Source organism: Ambystoma mexicanum, chromosome 13 (assembly GCF_040938575.1).
Source record: "Ambystoma mexicanum isolate Mex_15411 chromosome 13, UKY_AmexF1_1, whole genome shotgun sequence".
Lineage (NCBI taxonomy): Eukaryota > Metazoa > Chordata > Amphibia > Caudata > Ambystomatidae > Ambystoma > Ambystoma mexicanum.
In genome coordinates, this window is record NC_090938.1 from 357440503 (window position 1) to 357465557 (window position 25055).

A 25055-nucleotide genomic window follows, 5' to 3' on the forward strand; every position below is an offset into this window, starting at 1 on the left:
GAACGCATCTACCGACCCCTTCCCCTACACACACGGGCACATAGCCATTGGAGCTATGCAGAGCTAATCAGAAAGATTGGTAATCATTAGAACATGAAAGATATGTGTTCATTTTTTATTAAACTTGTGGACTCCCGCAGAAACGGAGGGACTCACATCTCTAATTGAGGCTTGCTTACCTCTATACAAATGTGTTTGCTGGCTGTCTTTCTTCAACTGGTATGTGCGGTTGTGTCTGTCTTTGTCTTTCAACACGCCTGGCACATTTACATTATCAAAGAGATGATTGTATGGAGATGGGGAACACCCCTCCGTTGCATTGTGAACTTGAACAGTCTTTTCACCAAAGCAGCTACATGCGACATTGCAAGGTTTTTGTCAGTCTTTGCCTGAAAACATTAGGCCTTCCTCTCGAACTCTATTTCACTCCTTCTGTGGAAGACTTCAATTATGAGGATGCATCCCGTCATAAAAGGTTCTCTGTAGACGGTGCAACTCTGGCTTCTCTTCCCCGTGCTTTTTGAAAATAATCCGCCCGAGGCCCTGATGAGGTTTGAACTCATGACCCCTGGTTTACGAGACCAGTGCTCTGCCACTGAGCTACAAGGCCACCTGCTGCTTGCTCACAGCCAACAACAGAAAGTGCAAAGAAACCATGGGTTTTACCTAGGTAGATCTCCAGGTATATGAATTTCTGGTTGTGTAAAAATGGCTGTATATCTCTGCATGTGTTCAGTACGTCATCATACATCTGATTTGCGAAAGCGTGTGTGCTTATGTTGGTGATACATTGTCGGTATGCGTTTGAGTATGTACTTTTACGGGTATGTATGTATTGAGTAGGATGCTGAACAGGTTCATGAGTTTAGATAGCAGGTCAGAATGATGGCAAAAGGAACATGTAAAAGGCAGACAACTAAAAGAAAAAAGAATTTGGGATGTAAGCTTGGGAGTTTACTAACTGCGCTGATTTTGGCTCCTATAATAGTAAAGAATGGAAACCTACGAGGAAAGTCTTTGACTAATTTCATTCTCCGCCTGCACCAATGAACTTATTTTTACATCTCTATTTCCATATCTGTACTCATTCCTGTCTTTCACAGGGAGGTTGAAAGACTTTGGTCTATGTTTAAATGCAGACTATAAAGAAAAAATACGACGAAGGTGGGATTCGAACCCACGCGTGCAGAGCACAATGGATTAGCAGTCCATCGCCTTAACCACTCGGCCACCTCGTCTGTTTGGGAACGGTGCTCGAGTCCCATGCTTAAAGAAGAGATAAAACAATGGTGGTGCAAAGTCAGTGAAAAATAGATCATGTTTGTCATAATAGAAACAAGATCGTTGACTCGTTCTTCCTTACCCGGCCATTGATAGATAAACACATCAAGTTGAAGTTCAGAAAAATATAACAAGAGCTCCTGGAGGGTTCACAACACTAATCCAGAGGAAGGTGCTTGAGCTTCCGTATGGCACACCATTAGTAGTAAAACCAGCATAACGCAAGCTCCAGTTTCCCAGTGTTTGGCATCATTCAACGTTTCCAGCCAAGATCAAAGTTCAGATGCTGCTGCTTCCTGTGATGTCATTGAATTTAAATAGTGAGTGATGGCAATAACCCTTTTCCAATTAAATTTTGCCACATCAACGTCCCTGAAAATAGAGAAAGGCGTGCAACCCAGAACCGCTGTACTGTTCAATAGAGTAAGGGCTTCACCGTGATCATCTGCATCTGTCATCACAAGATTATCAAGGTCTTTTTCTTGAAGAAATTAGGTCCAGAAAGCCGACCTTCCCCACAGACTATTCAGACACCTTGCGCTTGTGGCTTTGTTATAGGCCCGAATCCATTGGTAAAAGGTTGCACAGGTACAATGTGCAATATCAGTTCCTATTCAACAATGTTCAAGAAAATTACCATTTGGAGGCCCTGATGAGGATCGAACTCACGACCCCTGGTTTACAAGACCAGTGCTCTGCCACTGAGCTACAGAGCCCCTCAGGTTACGACGCATAACAGCAACACAACGAGCACACAACATGATGTTTACTGGGTAGACATATTTGAAGGGTGTGTGAGAATGTATGTATATGATTGTGATTTGACCTGTTTTTTTCTGGCCGATTTTTTGAGGAGCAGCTAATTTGTGCGTATTCCGTGCAATTTTAGGGTGACTAATGAGGAGATGTGATGCGTGAAAGTTGAAAAAAACATGTACATGGCAGCAGAGAGACAATATGGATATTACCTTTGCTTTTTTAAATTTCTATCCGGATTCTGGCTCAAAGGGTAGTCAAGCACAGCAGATTGCATTCCTGCCAGTAACACGACAACCTTGTTTGTGTCCTTCTTAATCAACTAACATGCATATTTTCACTTTTGTCTGTATGTTCTTTGAAAGCCAATGGCAATGGTGCTTAGAGCAATGCAGATGTTTAAAAAAGATTTCAAAAGTTAAAATCGACAAAGGTGGGATTCGAAACCACGCGTGTACAGTAGATTAGCAGTCCATCGCCTTAACCACTCGGCCACCTCGTCTACAGGGATTATGTTAGGCATTCAAGTCTTTACAGGTAATAACACAAACATCTTCAAAATAGAACCACAATGCGTTCCTTGTTGAGGTACATCCAGCCGTTTGCAGGAAAACTGCCTCACTTGCTGTTGAGAAAAATTCATCAAAGTCCTGGGGTGTTTATAGGCATCGCCAAGATGACATTGGGAGGTGTTTCAATTGACACGTGTTGAATATGAGGAAGAGCATCATGCTGGCTCCAGTGGCACTGCCTGCAGCATGACAAAAATGTAGAAGGGACATTTGACTGCACCATTGGCTGAACATCAGTGGCAAAGTGTATATCAGGCTAAAAGGTAAGCTCCAGTGGCACAATATGGGCACTACAAGGCACCCATAATTTGGTGTCAGCTAAAAAGACAATGCCAGAGCTTGTGGGTGCTTTTGTACACTTGTGTGTGTGTTTGTGGGTGTAGTTTCATGTCGAAAACCAAAACACAGCAGCTCCAGTGGCACAATCGGTTAGCGCGCGGTACTTATACAGCAGTACATGCAGTGAGCAATGCCGAGGTTGTGAGTTCAAGCCTCACCTGGAGCAACTTTGGAACTTTTTACTAATTCACCTCAAAACTGAATTATTGAACCAATAAATGTTCTGGACATTTTTTGGTTCACCTCAAGGTTTCCTTGATTGTCAGTTAATGTTGTATGACAGCTCCTCTGCCTTTTAGACATGGAATACTCATTGCAAGTTATTTATGGGGTGTTTGCGCTTTAAATACAGCTACGGAGGGTTTTTGAAAATAGAACAGAAAATAAAAAATGTCAACTGTTATTATACTCCATTTTCTGCTGAGCACCACTTACGGAAGACATTTGTAAAGGTAGAAAAAGGGTTACTGGAGTAGGATCCAGGAGACAATATCAACTTACAAAGAATAATGTTGTCTATTTACTGCATTATCGCCTTTGAAGCAAACCTCTGAGAATAAATACCCTTTCACTAATCAGGCAGTCACTTTGATAAAATCAAGCAGAACAAGGATGCTGATAGGAACTCGCCTCATTTGCATATGGGCTAGGGCTTCTGGGAGCCATGAGAATTAGGAGTTGAAGGTTTTGCAGATCGAGATTGCTAAAGGGCTGGGCATTTGCACAGACCTCTCCATGCCTGATTGGTGCCGAAGGTTAGTTGCAAGTGGTCCCCTGCTCACCCTACCTTACACAGGGCCATGCCCAGTTAGGCCCCTCAGGGCTAGGCCCGGCAGGGCTAAGCCCGGCGTTTGTCAGGCGAAGTGCCTGGACCCCTGCTCATTATACCTCAGAATCTGGTCTAGCTATTGCAGACATGGGGAATGGTGCTTATATCCCATTGACAGCGCCCACAAGCTGCATACTAATAGCCAATGATGTGTGAATGCGGTCAGGGTAGCAGACATATAGAACAATTGGGTGGGTTCGCTTCCGAACTGGATGCACAGGAGCAGGAGAGAATGGCTGTTGGCGATGTATGCAACTTGCTCTGCGTGAACACATCTACCGACCCCTTCCCCTACACACACGGGCACATACACACACACACACACACATAGCCATTGGAGCTATGCAGAGCTAATCAGAAAGATTGGTAATCATTAGAACATGAAAGATATGTGTTCATTTTTTATTAAACTTGTGGACTCCCGCAGAAACGGAGGGACTCACATCTCTAATTGAGGCTTGCTTACCTCTATACAAATGTGTTTGCTGGCTGTCTTTCTTCAACTGGTATGTGCGGTTGTGTCTGTCTTTGTCTTTCAACACGCCTGGCACGTTTACATTATCAAAGAGATGATTGTATGGAGATGGGGAACACCCCTCCGTTGCATTGTGAACTTGAACAGTCTTTTCACCAAAGCAGCTACATGCGACATTGCAAGGTTTTTGTCAGTCTTTGCCTGAAAACATTAGGCCTTCCTCTCGAACTCTATTTCACTCCTTCTGTGGAAGACTTCAATTATGAGGATGCATCCCGTCATAAAAGGTTCTCTGTAGACGGTGCAACTCTGGCTTCTCTTCCCCGTGCTTTTTGAAAATAATCCGCCCGAGGCCCTGATGAGGTTTGAACTCATGACCCCTGGTTTACGAGACCAGTGCTCTGCCACTGAGCTACAAGGCCACCTGCTGCTTGCTCACAGCCAACAACAGAAAGTGCAAAGAAACCATGGGTTTTACCTAGGTAGATCTCCAGGTATATGAATTTCTGGTTGTGTAAAAATGGCTGTATATCTCTGCATGTGTTCAGTACGTCATCATACATCTGATTTGCGAAAGCGTGTGTGCTTATGTTGGTGATACATTGTCGGTATGCGTTTGAGTATGTACTTTTACGGGTATGTATGTATTGAGTAGGATGCTGAACAGGTTCATGAGTTTAGATAGCAGGTCAGAATGATGGCAAAAGGAACATGTAAAAGGCAGACAACTAAAAGAAAAAAGAATTTGGGATGTAAGCTTGGGAGTTTACTAACTGCGCTGATTTTGGCTCCTATAATAGTAAAGAATGGAAACCTACGAGGAAAGTCTTTGACTAATTTCATTCTCCGCCTGCACCAATGAACTTATTTTTACATCTCTATTTCCATATCTGTACTCATTCCTGTCTTTCACAGGGAGGTTGAAAGACTTTGGTCTATGTTTAAATGCAGACTATAAAGAAAAAATACGACGAAGGTGGGATTCGAACCCACGCGTGCAGAGCACAATGGATTAGCAGTCCATCGCCTTAACCACTCGGCCACCTCGTCTGTTTGGGAACGGTGCTCGAGTCCCATGCTTAAAGAAGAGATAAAACAATGGTGGTGCAAAGTCAGTGAAAAATAGATCATGTTTGTCATAATAGAAACAAGATCGTTGACTCGTTCTTCCTTACCCGGCCATTGATAGATAAACACATCAAGTTGAAGTTCAGAAAAATATAACAAGAGCTCCTGGAGGGTTCACAACACTAATCCAGAGGAAGGTGCTTGAGCTTCCGTATGGCACACCATTAGTAGTAAAACCAGCATAACGCAAGCTCCAGTTTCCCAGTGTTTGGCATCATTCAACGTTTCCAGCCAAGATCAAAGTTCAGATGCTGCTGCTTCCTGTGATGTCATTGAATTTAAATAGTGAGTGATGGCAATAACCCTTTTCCAATTAAATTTTGCCACATCAACGTCCCTGAAAATAGAGAAAGGCGTGCAACCCAGAACCGCTGTACTGTTCAATAGAGTAAGGGCTTCACCGTGATCATCTGCATCTGTCATCACAAGATTATCAAGGTCTTTTTCTTGAAGAAATTAGGTCCAGAAAGCCGACCTTCCCCACAGACTATTCAGACACCTTGCGCTTGTGGCTTTGTTATAGGCCCGAATCCATTGGTAAAAGGTTGCACAGGTACAATGTGCAATATCAGTTCCTATTCAACAATGTTCAAGAAAATTACCATTTGGAGGCCCTGATGAGGATCGAACTCACGACCCCTGGTTTACAAGACCAGTGCTCTGCCACTGAGCTACAGAGCCCCTCAGGTTACGACACATAACAGCAACACAACGAGCACACAACATGATGTTTACTGGGTAGACATATTTGAAGGGTGTGTGAGAATGTATGTATATGATTGTGATTTGACCTGTTTTTTTCTGGCCGATTTTTTGAGGAGCAGCTAATTTGTGCGTATTCCGTGCAATTTTAGGGTGACTAATGAGGAGATGTGATGCGTGAAAGTTGAAAAAAACATGTACATGGCAGCAGAGAGACAATATGGATATTACCTTTGCTTTTTTAAATTTCTATCCGGATTCTGGCTCAAAGGGTAGTCAAGCACAGCAGATTGCATTCCTGCCAGTAACACGACAACCTTGTTTGTGTCCTTCTTAATCAACTAACATGCATATTTTCACTTTTGTCTGTATGTTCTTTGAAAGCCAATGGCAATGGTGCTTAGAGCAATGCAGATGTTTAAAAAAGATTTCAAAAGTTAAAATCGACAAAGGTGGGATTCGAAACCACGCGTGTACAGTAGATTAGCAGTCCATCGCCTTAACCACTCGGCCACCTCGTCTACAGGGATTATGTTAGGCATTCAAGTCTTTACAGGTAATAACACAAACATCTTCAAAATAGAACCACAATGCGTTCCTTGTTGAGGTACATCCAGCCGTTTGCAGGAAAACTGCCTCACTTGCTGTTGAGAAAAATTCATCAAAGTCCTGGGGTGTTTATAGGCATCGCCAAGATGACATTGGGAGGTGTTTCAATTGACACGTGTTGAATATGAGGAAGAGCATCATGCTGGCTCCAGTGGCACTGCCTGCAGCATGACAAAAATGTAGAAGGGACATTTGACTGCACCATTGGCTGAACATCAGTGGCAAAGTGTATATCAGGCTAAAAGGTAAGCTCCAGTGGCACAATATGGGCACTACAAGGCACCCATAATTTGGTGTCAGCTAAAAAGACAATGCCAGAGCTTGTGGGTGCTTTTGTACACTTGTGTGTGTGTTTGTGGGTGTAGTTTCATGTCGAAAACCAAAACACAGCAGCTCCAGTGGCGCAATCGGTTAGCGCGCGGTACTTATACAGCAGTACATGCAGTGAGCAATGCCGAGGTTGTGAGTTCAAGCCTCACCTGGAGCAACTTTGGAACTTTTTACTAATTCACCTCAAAACTGAATTATTGAACCAATAAATGTTCTGGACATTTTTTGGTTCACCTCAAGGTTTCCTTGATTGTCAGTTAATGTTGTATGACAGCTCCTCTGCCTTTTAGACATGGAATACTCATTGCAAGTTATTTATGGGGTGTTTGCGCTTTAAATACAGCTACGGAGGGTTTTTGAAAATAGAACAGAAAATAAAAAATGTCAACTGTTATTATACTCCATTTTCTGCTGAGCACCACTTACGGAAGACATTTGTAAAGGTAGAAAAAGGGTTACTGGAGTAGGATCCAGGAGACAATATCAACTTACAAAGAATAATGTTGTCTATTTACTGCATTATCGCCTTTGAAGCAAACCTCTGAGAATAAATACCCTTTCACTAATCAGGCAGTCACTTTGATAAAATCAAGCAGAACAAGGATGCTGATAGGAACTCGCCTCATTTGCATATGGGCTAGGGCTTCTGGGAGCCATGAGAATTAGGAGTTGAAGGTTTTGCAGATCGAGATTGCTAAAGGGCTGGGCATTTGCACAGACCTCTCCATGCCTGATTGGTGCCGAAGGTTAGTTGCAAGTGGTCCCCTGCTCACCCTACCTTACACAGGGCCATGCCCAGTTAGGCCCCTCAGGGCTAGGCCCGGCAGGGCTAAGCCCGGCGTTTGTCAGGCGAAGTGCCTGGACCCCTGCTCATTATACCTCAGAATCTGGTCTAGCTATTGCAGACATGGGGAATGGTGCTTATATCCCATTGACAGCGCCCACAAGCTGCATACTAATAGCCAATGATGTGTGAATGCGGTCAGGGTAGCAGACATATAGAACAATTGGGTGGGTTCGCTTCCGAACTGGATGCACAGGAGCAGGAGAGAATGGCTGTTGGCGATGTATGCAACTTGCTCTGCGTGAACACATCTACCGACCCCTTCCCCTACACACACGGGCACATACACACACACACACACACATAGCCATTGGAGCTATGCAGAGCTAATCAGAAAGATTGGTAATCATTAGAACATGAAAGATATGTGTTCATTTTTTATTAAACTTGTGGACTCCCGCAGAAACGGAGGGACTCACATCTCTAATTGAGGCTTGCTTACCTCTATACAAATGTGTTTGCTGGCTGTCTTTCTTCAACTGGTATGTGCGGTTGTGTCTGTCTTTGTCTTTCAACACGCCTGGCACGTTTACATTATCAAAGAGATGATTGTATGGAGATGGGGAACACCCCTCCGTTGCATTGTGAACTTGAACAGTCTTTTCACCAAAGCAGCTACATGCGACATTGCAAGGTTTTTGTCAGTCTTTGCCTGAAAACATTAGGCCTTCCTCTCGAACTCTATTTCACTCCTTCTGTGGAAGACTTCAATTATGAGGATGCATCCCGTCATAAAAGGTTCTCTGTAGATGGTGCAACTCTGGCTTCTCTTCCCCGTGCTTTTTGAAAATAATCCGCCCGAGGCCTTGATGAGGTTTGAACTCATGACCCCTGGTTTACGAGACCAGTGCTCTGCCACTGAGCTACAAGGCCACCTGCTGCTTGCTCACAGCCAACAACAGAAAGTGCAAAGAAACCATGGGTTTTACCTAGGTAGATCTCCAGGTATATGAATTTCTGGTTGTGTAAAAATGGCTGTATATCTCTGCATGTGTTCAGTACGTCATCATACATCTGATTTGCGAAAGCGTGTGTGCTTATGTTGGTGATACATTGTCGGTATGCGTTTGAGTATGTACTTTTACGGGTATGTATGTATTGAGTAGGATGCTGAACAGGTTCATGAGTTTAGATAGCAGGTCAGAATGATGGCAAAAGGAACATGTAAAAGGCAGACAACTAAAAGAAAAAAGAATTTGGGATGTAAGCTTGGGAGTTTACTAACTGCGCTGATTTTGGCTCCTATAATAGTAAAGAATGGAAACCTACGAGGAAAGTCTTTGACTAATTTCATTCTCCGCCTGCACCAATGAACTTATTTTTACATCTCTATTTCCATATCTGTACTCATTCCTGTCTTTCACAGGGAGGTTGAAAGACTTTGGTCTATGTTTAAATGCAGACTATAAAGAAAAAATAGAACGAAGGTGGGATTCGAACCCACGCGTGCAGAGCACAAGGGATTAGCAGTCCATCGCCTTAACCACTCGGCCACCTCGTCTGTTTGGGAACGGTGCTCGAGTCCCATGCTTAAAGAAGAGATAAAACAATGGTGGTGCAAAGTCAGTGAAAAATAGATCATGTTTGTCATAATAGAAACAAGATCGTTGACTCGTTCTTCCTTACCCGGCCATTGATAGATAAACACATCAAGTTGAAGTTCAGAAAAATATAACAAGAGCTCCTGGAGGGTTCACAACACTAATCCAGAGGAAGGTGCTTGAGCTTCCGTATGGCACACCATTAGTAGTAAAACCAGCATAACGCAAGCTCCAGTTTCCCAGTGTTTGGCATCATTCAACGTTTCCAGCCAAGATCAAAGTTCAGATGCTGCTGCTTCCTGTGATGTCATTGAATTTAAATAGTGAGTGATGGCAATAACCCTTTTCCAATTAAATTTTGCCACATCAACGTCCCTGAAAATAGAGAAAGGCGTGCAACCCAGAACCGCTGTACTGTTCAATAGAGTAAGGGCTTCACCGTGATCATCTGCATCTGTCATCACAAGATTATCAAGGTCTTTTTCTTGAAGAAATTAGGTCCAGAAAGCCGACCTTCCCCACAGACTATTCAGACACCTTGCGCTTGTGGCTTTGTTATAGGCCCGAATCCATTGGTAAAAGGTTGCACAGGTACAATGTGCAATATCAGTTCCTATTCAACAATGTTCAAGAAAATTACCATTTGGAGGCCCTGATGAGGATCGACAAGACCAGTGCTCTGCCACTGAGCTACAGAGCCCCTCAGGTTACGACGCATAACAGCAACACAACGAGCACACAACATGATGTTTACTGGGTAGACATATTTGAAGGGTGTGTGAGAATGTATGTATATGATTGTGATTTGACCTGTTTTTTTCTGGCCGATTTTTTGAGGAGCAGCTAATTTGTGCGTATTCCGTGCAATTTTAGGGTGACTAATGAGGAGATGTGATGCGTGAAAGTTGAAAAAAACATGTACATGGCAGCAGAGAGACAATATGGATATTACCTTTGCTTTTTTAAATTTCTATCCGGATTCTGGCTCAAAGGGTAGTCAAGCACAGCAGATTGCATTCCTGCCAGTAACACGACAACCTTGTTTGTGTCCTTCTTAATCAACTAACATGCATATTTTCACTTTTGTCTGTATGTTCTTTGAAAGCCAATGGCAATGGTGCTTAGAGCAATGCAGATGTTTAAAAAAGATTTCAAAAGTTAAAATCGACAAAGGTGGGATTCGAAACCACGCGTGTACAGTAGATTAGCAGTCTATCCCCTTAACCACTCGGCCACCTCGTCTACAGGGATTATGTTAGGCATTCAAGTCTTTACAGGTAATAACACAAACATCTTCAAAATAGAACCACAATGCGTTCCTTGTTGAGGTACATCCAGCCGTTTGCAGGAAAACTGCCTCACTTGCTGTTGAGAAAAATTCATCAAAGTCCTGGGGTGTTTATAGGCATCGCCAAGATGACATTGGGAGGTGTTTCAATTGACACGTGTTGAATATGAGGAAGAGCATCATGCTGGCTCCAGTGGCACTGCCTGCAGCATGACAAAAATGTAGAAGGGACATTTGACTGCACCATTGGCTGAACATCAGTGGCAAAGTGTATATCAGGCTAAAAGGTAAGCTCCAGTGGCACAATATGGGCACTACAAGGCACCCATAATTTGGTGTCAGCTAAAAAGACAATGCCAGAGCTTGTGGGTGCTTTTGTACACTTGTGTGTGTGTTTGTGGGTGTAGTTTCATGTCGAAAACCAAAACACAGCAGCTCCAGTGGCGCAATCGGTTAGCGCGCGGTACTTATACAGCAGTACATGCAGTGAGCAATGCCGAGGTTGTGAGTTCAAGCCTCACCTAGAGCAACTTTGGAACTTTTTACTAATTCACCTCAAAACTGAATTATTGAACCAATAAATGTTCTGGACATTTTTTGGTTCACCTCAAGGTTTCCTTGATTGTCAGTTAATGTTGTATGACAGCTCCTCTGCCTTTTAGACATGGAATACTCATTGCAAGTTATTTATGGGGTGTTTGCGCTTTAAATACAGCTACGGAGGGTTTTTGAAAATAGAACAGAAAATAAAAAATGTCAACTGTTATTATACTCCATTTTCTGCTGAGCACCACTTACGGAAGACATTTGTAAAGGTAGAAAAAGGGTTACTGGAGTAGGATCCAGGAGACAATATCAACTTACAAAGAATAATGTTGTCTATTTACTGCATTATCGCCTTTGAAGCAAACCTCTGAGAATAAATACCCTTTCACTAATCAGGCAGTCACTTTGATAAAATCAAGCAGAACAAGGATGCTGATAGGAACTCGCCTCATTTGCATATGGGCTAGGGCTTCTGGGAGCCATGAGAATTAGGAGTTGAAGGTTTTGCAGATCGAGATTGCTAAAGGGCTGGGCATTTGCACAGACCTCTCCATGCCTGATTGGTGCCGAAGGTTAGTTGCAAGTGGTCCCCTGCTCACCCTACCTTACACAGGGCCATGCCCAGTTAGGCCCCTCAGGGCTAGGCCCGGCAGGGCTAAGCCCGGCGTTTGTCAGGCGAAGTGCCTGGACCCCTGCTCATTATACCTCAGAATCTGGTCTAGCTATTGCAGACATGGGGAATGGTGCTTATATCCCATTGACAGCGCCCACAAGCTGCATACTAATAGCCAATGATGTGTGAATGCGGTCAGGGTAGCAGACATATAGAACAATTGGGTGGGTTCGCTTCCGAACTGGATGCACAGGAGCAGGAGAGAATGGCTGTTGGCGATGTATGCAACTTGCTCTGCGTGAACACATCTACCGACCCCTTCCCCTACACACACGGGCACATACACACACACACACACACATAGCCATTGGAGCTATGCAGAGCTAATCAGAAAGATTGGTAATCATTAGAACATGAAAGATATGTGTTCATTTTTTATTAAACTTGTGGACTCCCGCAGAAACGGAGGGACTCACATCTCTAATTGAGGCTTGCTTACCTCTATACAAATGTGTTTGCTGGCTGTCTTTCTTCAACTGGTATGTGCGGTTGTGTCTGTCTTTGTCTTTCAACACGCCTGGCACGTTTACATTATCAAAGAGATGATTGTATGGAGATGGGGAACACCCCTCCGTTGCATTGTGAACTTGAACAGTCTTTTCACCAAAGCAGCTACATGCGACATTGCAAGGTTTTTGTCAGTCTTTGCCTGAAAACATTAGGCCTTCCTCTCGAACTCTATTTCACTCCTTCTGTGGAAGACTTCAATTATGAGGATGCATCCCGTCATAAAAGGTTCTCTGTAGACGGTGCAACTCTGGCTTCTCTTCCCCGTGCTTTTTGAAAATAATCCGCCCGAGGCCCTGATGAGGTTTGAACTCATGACCCCTGGTTTACGAGACCAGTGCTCTGCCACTGAGCTACAAGGCCACCTGCTGCTTGCTCACAGCCAACAACAGAAAGTGCAAAGAAACCATGGGTTTTACCTAGGTAGATCTCCAGGTATATGAATTTCTGGTTGTGTAAAAATGGCTGTATATCTCTGCATGTGTTCAGTACGTCATCATACATCTGATTTGCGAAAGCGTGTGTGCTTATGTTGGTGATACATTGTCGGTATGCGTTTGAGTATGTACTTTTACGGGTATGTATGTATTGAGTAGGATGCTGAACAGGTTCATGAGTTTAGATAGCAGGTCAGAATGATGGCAAAAGGAACATGTAAAAGGCAGACAACTAAAAGAAAAAAGAATTTGGGATGTAAGCTTGGGAGTTTACTAACTGCGCTGATTTTGGCTCCTATAATAGTAAAGAATGGAAACCTACGAGGAAAGTCTTTGACTAATTTCATTCTCCGCCTGCACCAATGAACTTATTTTTACATCTCTATTTCCATATCTGTACTCATTCCTGTCTTTCACAGGGAGGTTGAAAGACTTTGGTCTATGTTTAAATGCAGACTATAAAGAAAAAATACGACGAAGGTGGGATTCGAACCCACGCGTGCAGAGCACAATGGATTAGCAGTCCATCGCCTTAACCACTCGGCCACCTCGTCTGTTTGGGAACGGTGCTCGAGTCCCATGCTTAAAGAAGAGATAAAACAATGGTGGTGCAAAGTCAGTGAAAAATAGATCATGTTTGTCATAATAGAAACAAGATCGTTGACTCGTTCTTCCTTACCCGGCCATTGATAGATAAACACATCAAGTTGAAGTTCAGAAAAATATAACAAGAGCTCCTGGAGGGTTCACAACACTAATCCAGAGGAAGGTGCTTGAGCTTCCGTATGGCACACCATTAGTAGTAAAACCAGCATAACGCAAGCTCCAGTTTCCCAGTGTTTGGCATCATTCAACGTTTCCAGCCAAGATCAAAGTTCAGATGCTGCTGCTTCCTGTGATGTCATTGAATTTAAATAGTGAGTGATGGCAATAACCCTTTTCCAATTAAATTTTGCCACATCAACGTCCCTGAAAATAGAGAAAGGCGTGCAACCCAGAACCGCTGTACTGTTCAATAGAGTAAGGGCTTCACCGTGATCATCTGCATCTGTCATCACAAGATTATCAAGGTCTTTTTCTTGAAGAAATTAGGTCCAGAAAGCCGACCTTCCCCACAGACTATTCAGACACCTTGCGCTTGTGGCTTTGTTATAGGCCCGAATCCATTGGTAAAAGGTTGCACAGGTACAATGTGCAATATCAGTTCCTATTCAACAATGTTCAAGAAAATTACCATTTGGAGGCCCTGATGAGGATCGAACTCACGACCCCTGGTTTACAAGACCAGTGCTCTGCCACTGAGCTACAGAGCCCCTCAGGTTACGACACATAACAGCAACACAACGAGCACACAACATGATGTTTACTGGGTAGACATATTTGAAGGGTGTGTGAGAATGTATGTATATGATTGTGATTTGACCTGTTTTTTTCTGGCCGATTTTTTGAGGAGCAGCTAATTTGTGCGTATTCCGTGCAATTTTAGGGTGACTAATGAGGAGATGTGATGCGTGAAAGTTGAAAAAAACATGTACATGGCAGCAGAGAGACAATATGGATATTACCTTTGCTTTTTTAAATTTCTATCCGGATTCTGGCTCAAAGGGTAGTCAAGCACAGCAGATTGCATTCCTGCCAGTAACACGACAACCTTGTTTGTGTCCTTCTTAATCAACTAACATGCATATTTTCACTTTTGTCTGTATGTTCTTTGAAAGCCAATGGCAATGGTGCTTAGAGCAATGCAGATGTTTAAAAAAGATTTCAAAAGTTAAAATCGACAAAGGTGGGATTCGAAACCACGCGTGTACAGTAGATTAGCAGTCCATCGCCTTAACCACTCGGCCACCTCGTCTACAGGGATTATGTTAGGCATTCAAGTCTTTACAGGTAATAACACAAACATCTTCAAAATAGAACCACAATGCGTTCCTTGTTGAGGTACATCCAGCCGTTTGCAGGAAAACTGCCTCACTTGCTGTTGAGAAAAATTCATCAAAGTCCTGGGGTGTTTATAGGCATCGCCAAGATGACATTGGGAGGTGTTTCAATTGACACGTGTTGAATATGAGGAAGAGCATCATGCTGGCTCCAGTGGCACTGCCTGCAGCATGACAAAAATGTAGAAGGGACATTTGACTGCACCATTGGCTGAACATCAGTGGCAAAGTGTATATCAGGCTAAAAGGTAAGCTCCAGTGGCACAATATGGGCACTACAAGGCACCCATAATTTGGTGTCAGCTAAAAAGACAATGCCAGAGCTTGTGGGTGCTTTTGTACACTTGTGTGTGTGTTTGTGGGTGTAGTTTCATGTCGAAAACCAAAACACAGCAGCTCCAGTGGCGCAATCGGTTAGCGCGCGGTACTTATACAGCAGTACATGCAGTGAGCAATGCCGAGGTTGTGAGTTCAAGCCTCACCTGGAGCAACTTTGGAACTTTTTACTAATTCACCTCAAAACTGAATTATTGAACCAATAAATGTTCTGGACATTTTTTGGTTCACCTCAAGGTTTCCTTGATTGTCAGTTAATGTTGTATGACAGCTCCTCTGCCTTTTAGACATGGAATACTCATTGCAAGTTATTTATGGGGTGTTTGCGCTTTAAATACAGCTACGGAGGGTTTTTGAAAATAGAACAGAAAATAAAAAATGTCAACTGTTATTATACTCCATTTTCTGCTGAGCACCACTTACGGAAGACATTTGTAAAGGTAGAAAAAGGGTTACTGGAGTAGGATCCAGGAGACAATATCAACTTACAAAGAATAATGTTGTCTATTTACTGCATTATCGCCTTTGAAGCAAACCTCTGAGAATAAATACCCTTTCACTAATCAGGCAGTCACTTTGATAAAATCAAGCAGAACAAGGATGCTGATAGGAACTCGCCTCATTTGCATATGGGCTAGGGCTTCTGGGAGCCATGAGAATTAGGAGTTGAAGGTTTTGCAGATCGAGATTGCTAAAGGGCTGGGCATTTGCACAGACCTCTCCATGCCTGATTGGTGCCGAAGGTTAGTTGCAAGTGGTCCCCTGCTCACCCTACCTTACACAGGGCCATGCCCAGTTAGGCCCCTCAGGGCTAGGCCCGGCAGGGCTAAGCCCGGCGTTTGTCAGGCGAAGTGCCTGGACCCCTGCTCATTATACCTCAGAATCTGGTCTAGCTATTGCAGACATGGGGAATGGTGCTTATATCCCATTGACAGCGCCCACAAGCTGCATACTAATAGCCAATGATGTGTGAATGCGGTCAGGGTAGCAGACATATAGAACAATTGGGTGGGTTCGCTTCCGAACTGGATGCACAGGAGCAGGAGAGAATGGCTGTTGGCGATGTATGCAACTTGCTCTGCGTGAACACATCTACCGACCCCTTCCCCTACACACACGGGCACATACACACACACACACACACATAGCCATTGGAGCTATGCAGAGCTAATCAGAAAGATTGGTAATCATTAGAACATGAAAGATATGTGTTCATTTTTTATTAAACTTGTGGACTCCCGCAGAAACGGAGGGACTCACATCTCTAATTGAGGCTTGCTTACCTCTATACAAATGTGTTTGCTGGCTGTCTTTCTTCAACTGGTATGTGCGGTTGTGTCTGTCTTTGTCTTTCAACACGCCTGGCACGTTTACATTATCAAAGAGATGATTGTATGGAGATGGGGAACACCCCTCCGTTGCATTGTGAACTTGAACAGTCTTTTCACCAAAGCAGCTACATGCGACATTGCAAGGTTTTTGTCAGTCTTTGCCTGAAAACATTAGGCCTTCCTCTCGAACTCTATTTCACTCCTTCTGTGGAAGACTTCAATTATGAGGATGCATCCCGTCATAAAAGGTTCTCTGTAGATGGTGCAACTCTGGCTTCTCTTCCCCGTGCTTTTTGAAAATAATCCGCCCGAGGCCTTGATGAGGTTTGAACTCATGACCCCTGGTTTACGAGACCAGTGCTCTGCCACTGAGCTACAAGGCCACCTGCTGCTTGCTCACAGCCAACAACAGAAAGTGCAAAGAAACCATGGGTTTTACCTAGGTAGATCTCCAGGTATATGAATTTCTGGTTGTGTAAAAATGGCTCTATATCTCTGCATGTGTTCAGTACGTCATCATACATCTGATTTGCGAAAGCGTGTGTGCTTATGTTGGTGATACATTGTCGGTATGCGTTTGAGTATGTACTTTTACGGGTATGTATGTATTGAGTAGGATGCTGAACAGGTTCATGAGTTTAGATAGCAGGTCAGAATGATGGCAAAAGGAACATGTAAAAGGCAGACAACTAAAAGAAAAAAGAATTTGGGATGTAAGCTTGGGAGTTTACTAACTGCGCTGATTTTGGCTCCTATAATAGTAAAGAATGGAAACCTACGAGGAAAGTCTTTGACTAATTTCATTCTCCGCCTGCACCAATGAACTTATTTTTACATCTCTATTTCCATATCTGTACTCATTCCTGTCTTTCACAGGGAGGTTGAAAGACTTTGGTCTATGTTTAAATGCAGACTATAAAGAAAAAATAGAACGAAGGTGGGATTCGAACCCACGCGTGCAGAGCACAAGGGATTAGCAGTCCATCGCCTTAACCACTCGGCCACCTCGTCTGTTTGGGAACGGTGCTCGAGTCCCATGCTTAAAGAAGAGATAAAACAATGGTGGTGCAAAGTCAGTGAAAAATAGATCATGTTTGTCATAATAGAAACAAGATCGTTGACTCGTTCTTCCTTACCCGGCCATTGATAGATAAACACATCAAGTTGAAGTTCAGAAAAATATAACAAGAGCTCCTGGAGGGTTCACAACACTAATCCAGAGGAAGGTGCTTGAGCTTCCGTATGGCACACCATTAGTAGTAAAACCAGCATAACGCAAGCTCCAGTTTCCCAGTGTTTGGCATCATTCAACGTTTCCAGCCAAGATCAAAGTTCAGATGCTGCTGCTTCCTGTGATGTCATTGAATTTAAATAGTGAGTGATGGCAATAACCCTTTTCCAATTAAATTTTGCCACATCAACGTCCCTGAAAATAGAGAAAGGCGTGCAACCCAGAACCGCTGTACTGTTCAATAGAGTAAGGGCTTCACCGTGATCATCTGCATCTGTCATCACAAGATTATCAAGGTCTTTTTCTTGAAGAAATTAGGTCCAGAAAGCCGACCTTCCCCACAGACTATTCAGACACCTTGCGCTTGTGGCTTTGTTATAGGCCCGAATCCATTGGTAAAAGGTTGCACAGGTACAATGTGCAATATCAGTTCCTATTCAACAATGTTCAAGAAAATTACCATTTGGAGGCCCTGATGAGGATCGACAAGACCAGTGCTCTGCCACTGAGCTACAGAGCCCCTCAGGTTACGACGCATAACAGCAACACAACGAGCACACAACATGATGTTTACTGGGTAGACATATTTGAAGGGTGTGTGAGAATGTATGTATATGATTGTGATTTGACCTGTTTTTTTCTGGCCGATTTTTTGAGGAGCAGCTAATTTGTGCGTATTCCGTGCAATTTTAGGGTGACTAATGAGGAGATGTGATGCGTGAAAGTTGAAAAAAACATGTACATGGCAGCAGAGAGACAATATGGATATTACCTTTGCTTTTTTAAATTTCTATCCGGATTCTGGCTCAAAGGGTAGTCAAGCACAGCAGATTGCATTCCTGCCAGTAACACGACAACCTTGTTTGTGTCCTTCTTAATCAACTAACATGCATATTTTCACTTTTGTCTGTATGTTCTTTGAAAGCCAATGGCAATGGTGCTTAGAGCAATGCAGATGTTTAAAAAAGATTTCAAAAGTTAAAATCGACAAAGGTGGGATTCGAAACCACGCGTGTACAGTAGATTAGCAGTCTATCCCCTTAACCACTCGGCCACCTCGTCTACAGGGATTATGTTAGGCATTCAAGTCTTTACAGGTAATAACACAAACATCTTCAAAATAGAACCACAATGCGTTCCTTGTTGAGGTACATCCAGCCGTTTGCAGGAAAACTGCCTCACTTGCTGTTGAGAAAAATTCATCAAAGTCCTGGGGTGTTTATAGGCATCGCCAAGATGACATTGGGAGGTGTTTCAATTGACACGTGTTGAATATGAGGAAGAGCATCATGCTGGCTCCAGTGGCACTGCCTGCAGCATGACAAAAATGTAGAAGGGACATTTGACTGCACCATTGGCTGAACATCAGTGGCAAAGTGTATATCAGGCTAAAAGGTAAGCTCCAGTGGCACAATATGGGCACTACAAGGCACCCATAATTTGGTGTCAGCTAAAAAGACAATGCCAGAGCTTGTGGGTGCTTTTGTACACTTGTGTGTGTGTTTGTGGGTGTAGTTTCATGTCGAAAACCAAAACACAGCAGCTCCAGTGGCGCAATCGGTTAGCGCGCGGTACTTATACAGCAGTACATGCAGTGAGCAATGCCGAGGTTGTGAGTTCAAGCCTCACCTAGAGCAACTTTGGAACTTTTTACTAATTCACCTCAAAACTGAATTATTGAACCAATAAATGTTCTGGACATTTTTTGGTTCACCTCAAGGTTTCCTTGATTGTCAGTTAATGTTGTATGACAGCTCCTCTGCCTTTTAGACATGGAATACTCATTGCAAGTTATTTATGGGGTGTTTGCGCTTTAAATACAGCTACGGAGGGTTTTTGAAAATAGAACAGAAAATAAAAAATGTCAACTGTTATTATACTCCATTTTCTGCTGAGCACCACTTACGGAAGACATTTGTAAAGGTAGAAAAAGGGTTACTGGAGTAGGATCCAGGAGACAATATCAACTTACAAAGAATAATGTTGTCTATTTACTGCATTATCGCCTTTGAAGCAAACCTCTGAGAATAAATACCCTTTCACTAATCAGGCAGTCACTTTGATAAAATCAAGCAGAACAAGGATGCTGATAGGAACTCGCCTCATTTGCATATGGGCTAGGGCTTCTGGGAGCCATGAGAATTAGGAGTTGAAGGTTTTGCAGATCGAGATTGCTAAAGGGCTGGGCATTTGCACAGACCTCTCCATGCCTGATTGGTGCCGAAGGTTAGTTGCAAGTGGTCCCCTGCTCACCCTACCTTACACAGGGCCATGCCCAGTTAGGCCCCTCAGGGCTAGGCCCGGCAGGGCTAAGCCCGGCGTTTGTCAGGCGAAGTGCCTGGACCCCTGCTCATTATACCTCAGAATCTGGTCTAGCTATTGCAGACATGGGGAATGGTGCTTATATCCCATTGACAGCGCCCACAAGCTGCATACTAATAGCCAATGATGTGTGAATGCGGTCAGGGTAGCAGACATATAGAACAATTGGGTGGGTTCGCTTCCGAACTGGATGCACAGGAGCAGGAGAGAATGGCTGTTGGCGATGTATGCAACTTGCTCTGCGTGAACACATCTACCGACCCCTTCCCCTACACACACGGGCACATACACACACACACACACACATAGCCATTGGAGCTATGCAGAGCTAATCAGAAAGATTGGTAATCATTAGAACATGAAAGATATGTGTTCATTTTTTATTAAACTTGTGGACTCCCGCAGAAACGGAGGGACTCACATCTCTAATTGAGGCTTGCTTACCTCTATACAAATGTGTTTGCTGGCTGTCTTTCTTCAACTGGTATGTGCGGTTGTGTCTGTCTTTGTCTTTCAACACGCCTGGCACGTTTACATTATCAAAGAGATGATTGTATGGAGAAGGGGAACACCCCTCCGTTGCATTGTGAACTTGAACAGTCTTTTCACCAAAGCAGCTACATGCGACATTGCAAGGTTTTTGTCAGTCTTTGCCTGAAAACATTAGGCGGTTTGAACTCATGACCCCTGGTTTACGAGACCAGTGCTCTGCCACTGAGCTACAAGGCCACCTGCTGCTTGCTCACAGCCAACAACAGAAAGTGCAAAGAAACCATGGGTTTTACCTAGGTAGATCTCCAGGTATATGAATTTCTGGTTGTGTAAAAATGGCTGTATATCTCTGCATGTGTTCAGTACGTCATCATACATCTGATTTGCGAAAGCGTGTGTGCTTATGTTGGTGATACATTGTCGGTATGCGTTTGAGTATGTACTTTTACGGGTATGTATGTATTGAGTAGGATGCTGAACAGGTTCATGAGTTTAGATAGCAGGTCAGAATGATGGCAAAAGGAACATGTAAAAGGCAGACAACTAAAAGAAAAAAGAATTTGGGATGTAAGCTTGGGAGTTTACTAACTGCGCTGATTTTGGCTCCTATAATAGTAAAGAATGGAAACCTACGAGGAAAGTCTTTGACTAATTTCATTCTCCGCCTGCACCAATGAACTTATTTTTACATCTCTATTTCCATATCTGTACTCATTCCTGTCTTTCACAGGGAGGTTGAAAGACTTTGGTCTATGTTTAAATGCAGACTATAAAGAAAAAATACGACGAAGGTGGGATTCGAACCCACGCGTGCAGAGCACAATGGATTAACAGTCCATCGCCTTAACCACTCGGCCACCTCGTCTGTTTGGGAACGGTGCTCGAGTCCCATGCTTAAAGAAGAGATAAAACAATGGTGGTGCAAAGTCAGTGAAAAATAGATCATGTTTGTCATAATAGAAACAAGATCGTTGACTCGTTCTTCCTTACCCGGCCATTGATAGATAAACACATCAAGTTGAAGTTCAGAAAAATATAACAAGAGCTCCTGGAGGGTTCACAACACTAATCCAGAGGAAGGTGCTTGAGCTTCCGTATGGCACACCATTAGTAGTAAAACCAGCATAACGCAAGCTCCAGTTTCCCAGTGTTTGGCATCATTCAACGTTTCCAGCCAAGATCAAAGTTCAGATGCTGCTGCTTCCTGTGATGTCATTGAATTTAAATAGTGAGTGATGGCAATAACCCTTTTCCAATTAAATTTTGCCACATCAACGTCCCTGAAAATAGAGAAAGGCGTGCAACCCAGAACCGCTGTACTGTTCAATAGAGTAAGGGCTTCACCGTGATCATCTGCATCTGTCATCACAAGATTATCAAGGTCTTTTTCTTGAAGAAATTAGGTCCAGAAAGCCGACCTTCCCCACAGACTATTCAGACACCTTGCGCTTGTGGCTTTGTTATAGGCCCGAATCCATTGGTAAAAGGTTGCACAGGTACAATGTGCAATATCAGTTCCTATTCAACAATGTTCAAGAAAATTACCATTTGGAGGCCCTGATGAGGATCGACAAGACCAGTGCTCTGCCACTGAGCTACAGAGCCCCTCAGGTTACGACGCATAACAGCAACACAACGAGCACACAACATGATGTTTACTGGGTAGACATATTTGAAGGGTGTGTGAGAATGTATGTATATGATTGTGATTTGACCTGTTTTTTTCTGGCCGATTTTTTGAGGAGCAGCTAATTTGTGCGTATTCCGTGCAATTTTAGGGTGACTAATGAGGAGATGTGATGCGTGAAAGTTGAAAAAAACATGTACATGGCAGCAGAGAGACAATATGGATATTACCTTTGCTTTTTTAAATTTCTATCCGGATTCTGGCTCAAAGGGTAGTCAAGCACAGCAGATTGCATTCCTGCCAGTAACACGACAACCTTGTTTGTGTCCTTCTTAATCAACTAACATGCATATTTTCACTTTTGTCTGTATGTTCTTTGAAAGCCAATGGCAATGGTGCTTAGAGCAATGCAGATGTTTAAAAAAGATTTCAAAAGTTAAAATCAACAAAGGTGGGATTCGAAACCACGCGTGTACAGTAGATTAGCAGTCCATCCCCTTAACCACTCGGCCACCTCGTCTACAGGGATTATGTTAGGCATTCAAGTCTTTACAGGTAATAACACAAACATCTTCAAAATAGAACCACAATGCGTTCCTTGTTGAGGTACATCCAGCCGTTTGCAGGAAAACTGCCTCACTTGCTGTTGAGAAAAATTCATCAAAGTCCTGGGGTGTTTATAGGCATCGCCAAGATGACATTGGGAGGTGTTTCAATTGACACGTGTTGAATATGAGGAAGAGCATCATGCTGGCTCCAGTGGCACTGCCTGCAGCATGACAAAAATGTAGAAGGGACATTTGACTGCACCATTGGCTGAACATCAGTGGCAAAGTGTATATCAGGCTAAAAGGTAAGCTCCAGTGGCACAATATGGGCACTACAAGGCACCCATAATTTGGTGTCAGCTAAAAAGACAATGCCAGAGCTTGTGGGTGCTTTTGTACACTTGTGTGTGTGTTTGTGGGTGTAGTTTCATGTCGAAAACCAAAACACAGCAGCTCCAGTGGCGCAATCGGTTAGCGCGCGGTACTTATACAGCAGTACATGCAGTGAGCAATGCCGAGGTTGTGAGTTCAAGCCTCACCTGGAGCAACTTTGGAACTTTTTACTAATTCACCTCAAAACTGAATTATTGAACCAATAAATGTTCTGGACATTTTTTGGTTCACCTCAAGGTTTCCTTGATTGTCAGTTAATGTTGTATGACAGCTCCTCTGCCTTTTAGACATGGAATACTCATTGCAAGTTATTTATGGGGTGTTTGCGCTTTAAATACAGCTACGGAGGGTTTTTGAAAATAGAACAGAAAATAAAAAATGTCAACTGTTATTATACTCCATTTTCTGCTGAGCACCACTTACGGAAGACATTTGTAAAGGTAGAAAAAGGGTTACTGGAGTAGGATCCAGGAGACAATATCAACTTACAAAGAATAATGTTGTCTATTTACTGCATTATCGCCTTTGAAGCAAACCTCTGAGAATAAATACCCTTTCACTAATCAGGCAGTCACTTTGATAAAATCAAGCAGAACAAGGATGCTGATAGGAACTCGCCTCATTTGCATATGGGCTAGGGCTTCTGGGAGCCATGAGAATTAGGAGTTGAAGGTTTTGCAGATCGAGATTGCTAAAGGGCTGGGCATTTGCACAGACCTCTCCATGCCTGATTGGTGCCGAAGGTTAGTTGCAAGTGGTCCCCTGCTCACCCTACCTTACACAGGGCCATGCCCAGTTAGGCCCCTCAGGGCTAGGCCCGGCAGGGCTAAGCCCGGCGTTTGTCAGGCGAAGTGCCTGGACCCCTGCTCATTATACCTCAGAATCTGGTCTAGCTATTGCAGACATGGGGAATGGTGCTTATATCCCATTGACAGCGCCCACAAGCTGCATACTAATAGCCAATGATGTGTGAATGCGGTCAGGGTAGCAGACATATAGAACAATTGGGTGGGTTCGCTTCCGAACTGGATGCACAGGAGCAGGAGAGAATGGCTGTTGGCGATGTATGCAACTTGCTCTGCGTGAACACATCTACCGACCCCTTCCCCTACACACACGGGCACATACACACACACACACACACATAGCCATTGGAGCTATGCAGAGCTAATCAGAAAGATTGGTAATCATTAGAACATGAAAGATATGTGTTCATTTTTTATTAAACTTGTGGACTCCCGCAGAAACGGAGGGACTCACATCTCTAATTGAGGCTTGCTTACCTCTATACAAATGTGTTTGCTGGCTGTCTTTCTTCAACTGGTATGTGCGGTTGTGTCTGTCTTTGTCTTTCAACACGCCTGGCACGTTTACATTATCAAAGAGATGATTGTATGGAGATGGGGAACACCCCTCCGTTGCATTGTGAACTTGAACAGTCTTTTCACCAAAGCAGCTACATGCGACATTGCAAGGTTTTTGTCAGTCTTTGCCTGAAAACATTAGGCCTTCCTCTCGAACTCTATTTCACTCCTTCTGTGGAAGACTTCAATTATGAGGATGCATCCCGTCATAAAAGGTTCTCTGTAGATGGTGCAACTCTGGCTTCTCTTCCCCGTGCTTTTTGAAAATAATCCGCCCGAGGCCCTGATGAGGTTTGAACTCATGACCCCTGGTTTACGAGACCAGTGCTCTGCCACTGAGCTACAAGGCCACCTGCTGCTTGCTCACAGCCAACAACAGAAAGTGCAAAGAAACCATGGGTTTTACCTAGGTAGATCTCCAGGTATATGAATTTCTGGTTGTGTAAAAATGGCTGTATATCTCTGCATGTGTTCAGTACGTCATCATACATCTGATTTGCGAAAGCGTGTGTGCTTATGTTGGTGATACATTGTCGGTATGCGTTTGAGTATGTACTTTTACGGGTATGTATGTATTGAGTAGGATGCTGAACAGGTTCATGAGTTTAGATAGC

At 43.5% G+C, this 25055-nt stretch overlaps 24 non-coding genes across 24 annotated transcripts; 6 read left to right on the top strand and 18 right to left on the bottom strand.

The window, feature by feature from the left end:
* Positions 1-538: 538 nt before the first annotated feature.
* Positions 539-610, bottom strand: TRNAT-CGU (transfer RNA threonine (anticodon CGU)). The gene has a single exon. It is a non-coding gene; the product is annotated as a tRNA-Thr (tRNA).
* Positions 611-1156: 546 nt separating this feature from the next.
* Positions 1157-1238, bottom strand: TRNAS-GCU (transfer RNA serine (anticodon GCU)). Its single transcript has one exon. It is a non-coding gene; the product is annotated as a tRNA-Ser (tRNA).
* A 687-nt stretch (positions 1239-1925) lies between these two features.
* TRNAT-UGU (transfer RNA threonine (anticodon UGU)) lies at positions 1926-1997 on the bottom strand. Its single transcript has one exon. It is a non-coding gene; the product is annotated as a tRNA-Thr (tRNA).
* Positions 1998-2462: 465 nt separating this feature from the next.
* On the bottom strand, positions 2463-2539 carry TRNAS-GCU (transfer RNA serine (anticodon GCU)). The gene has a single exon. It is a non-coding gene; the product is annotated as a tRNA-Ser (tRNA).
* A 480-nt stretch (positions 2540-3019) lies between these two features.
* Positions 3020-3114, top strand: TRNAI-UAU (transfer RNA isoleucine (anticodon UAU)). Its single transcript has 2 exons — positions 3020-3057; positions 3079-3114. It is a non-coding gene; the product is annotated as a tRNA-Ile (tRNA).
* A 1488-nt stretch (positions 3115-4602) lies between these two features.
* TRNAT-CGU (transfer RNA threonine (anticodon CGU)) lies at positions 4603-4674 on the bottom strand. The gene has a single exon. It is a non-coding gene; the product is annotated as a tRNA-Thr (tRNA).
* Positions 4675-5220: 546 nt separating this feature from the next.
* Positions 5221-5302, bottom strand: TRNAS-GCU (transfer RNA serine (anticodon GCU)). The gene has a single exon. It is a non-coding gene; the product is annotated as a tRNA-Ser (tRNA).
* A 687-nt stretch (positions 5303-5989) lies between these two features.
* On the bottom strand, positions 5990-6061 carry TRNAT-UGU (transfer RNA threonine (anticodon UGU)). The gene has a single exon. It is a non-coding gene; the product is annotated as a tRNA-Thr (tRNA).
* A 465-nt stretch (positions 6062-6526) lies between these two features.
* On the bottom strand, positions 6527-6603 carry TRNAS-GCU (transfer RNA serine (anticodon GCU)). Its single transcript has one exon. It is a non-coding gene; the product is annotated as a tRNA-Ser (tRNA).
* Positions 6604-7083: 480 nt separating this feature from the next.
* TRNAI-UAU (transfer RNA isoleucine (anticodon UAU)) lies at positions 7084-7178 on the top strand. Its single transcript has 2 exons — positions 7084-7121; positions 7143-7178. It is a non-coding gene; the product is annotated as a tRNA-Ile (tRNA).
* A 1488-nt stretch (positions 7179-8666) lies between these two features.
* On the bottom strand, positions 8667-8738 carry TRNAT-CGU (transfer RNA threonine (anticodon CGU)). Its single transcript has one exon. It is a non-coding gene; the product is annotated as a tRNA-Thr (tRNA).
* A 546-nt stretch (positions 8739-9284) lies between these two features.
* TRNAS-GCU (transfer RNA serine (anticodon GCU)) lies at positions 9285-9366 on the bottom strand. The gene has a single exon. It is a non-coding gene; the product is annotated as a tRNA-Ser (tRNA).
* Positions 9367-11128: 1762 nt separating this feature from the next.
* On the top strand, positions 11129-11223 carry TRNAI-UAU (transfer RNA isoleucine (anticodon UAU)). The gene is made up of 2 exons: positions 11129-11166; positions 11188-11223. It is a non-coding gene; the product is annotated as a tRNA-Ile (tRNA).
* A 1488-nt stretch (positions 11224-12711) lies between these two features.
* Positions 12712-12783, bottom strand: TRNAT-CGU (transfer RNA threonine (anticodon CGU)). The gene has a single exon. It is a non-coding gene; the product is annotated as a tRNA-Thr (tRNA).
* A 546-nt stretch (positions 12784-13329) lies between these two features.
* Positions 13330-13411, bottom strand: TRNAS-GCU (transfer RNA serine (anticodon GCU)). Its single transcript has one exon. It is a non-coding gene; the product is annotated as a tRNA-Ser (tRNA).
* Positions 13412-14098: 687 nt separating this feature from the next.
* On the bottom strand, positions 14099-14170 carry TRNAT-UGU (transfer RNA threonine (anticodon UGU)). The gene has a single exon. It is a non-coding gene; the product is annotated as a tRNA-Thr (tRNA).
* A 465-nt stretch (positions 14171-14635) lies between these two features.
* Positions 14636-14712, bottom strand: TRNAS-GCU (transfer RNA serine (anticodon GCU)). Its single transcript has one exon. It is a non-coding gene; the product is annotated as a tRNA-Ser (tRNA).
* A 480-nt stretch (positions 14713-15192) lies between these two features.
* On the top strand, positions 15193-15287 carry TRNAI-UAU (transfer RNA isoleucine (anticodon UAU)). Its single transcript has 2 exons — positions 15193-15230; positions 15252-15287. It is a non-coding gene; the product is annotated as a tRNA-Ile (tRNA).
* Positions 15288-16775: 1488 nt separating this feature from the next.
* On the bottom strand, positions 16776-16847 carry TRNAT-CGU (transfer RNA threonine (anticodon CGU)). Its single transcript has one exon. It is a non-coding gene; the product is annotated as a tRNA-Thr (tRNA).
* Positions 16848-17393: 546 nt separating this feature from the next.
* TRNAS-GCU (transfer RNA serine (anticodon GCU)) lies at positions 17394-17475 on the bottom strand. Its single transcript has one exon. It is a non-coding gene; the product is annotated as a tRNA-Ser (tRNA).
* A 1762-nt stretch (positions 17476-19237) lies between these two features.
* On the top strand, positions 19238-19332 carry TRNAI-UAU (transfer RNA isoleucine (anticodon UAU)). Its single transcript has 2 exons — positions 19238-19275; positions 19297-19332. It is a non-coding gene; the product is annotated as a tRNA-Ile (tRNA).
* Positions 19333-21292: 1960 nt separating this feature from the next.
* On the bottom strand, positions 21293-21374 carry TRNAN-GUU (transfer RNA asparagine (anticodon GUU)). The gene has a single exon. It is a non-coding gene; the product is annotated as a tRNA-Asn (tRNA).
* Positions 21375-23136: 1762 nt separating this feature from the next.
* Positions 23137-23231, top strand: TRNAI-UAU (transfer RNA isoleucine (anticodon UAU)). Its single transcript has 2 exons — positions 23137-23174; positions 23196-23231. It is a non-coding gene; the product is annotated as a tRNA-Ile (tRNA).
* A 1488-nt stretch (positions 23232-24719) lies between these two features.
* Positions 24720-24791, bottom strand: TRNAT-CGU (transfer RNA threonine (anticodon CGU)). Its single transcript has one exon. It is a non-coding gene; the product is annotated as a tRNA-Thr (tRNA).
* Between the last annotated feature and the right edge of the window lie 264 nt (positions 24792-25055).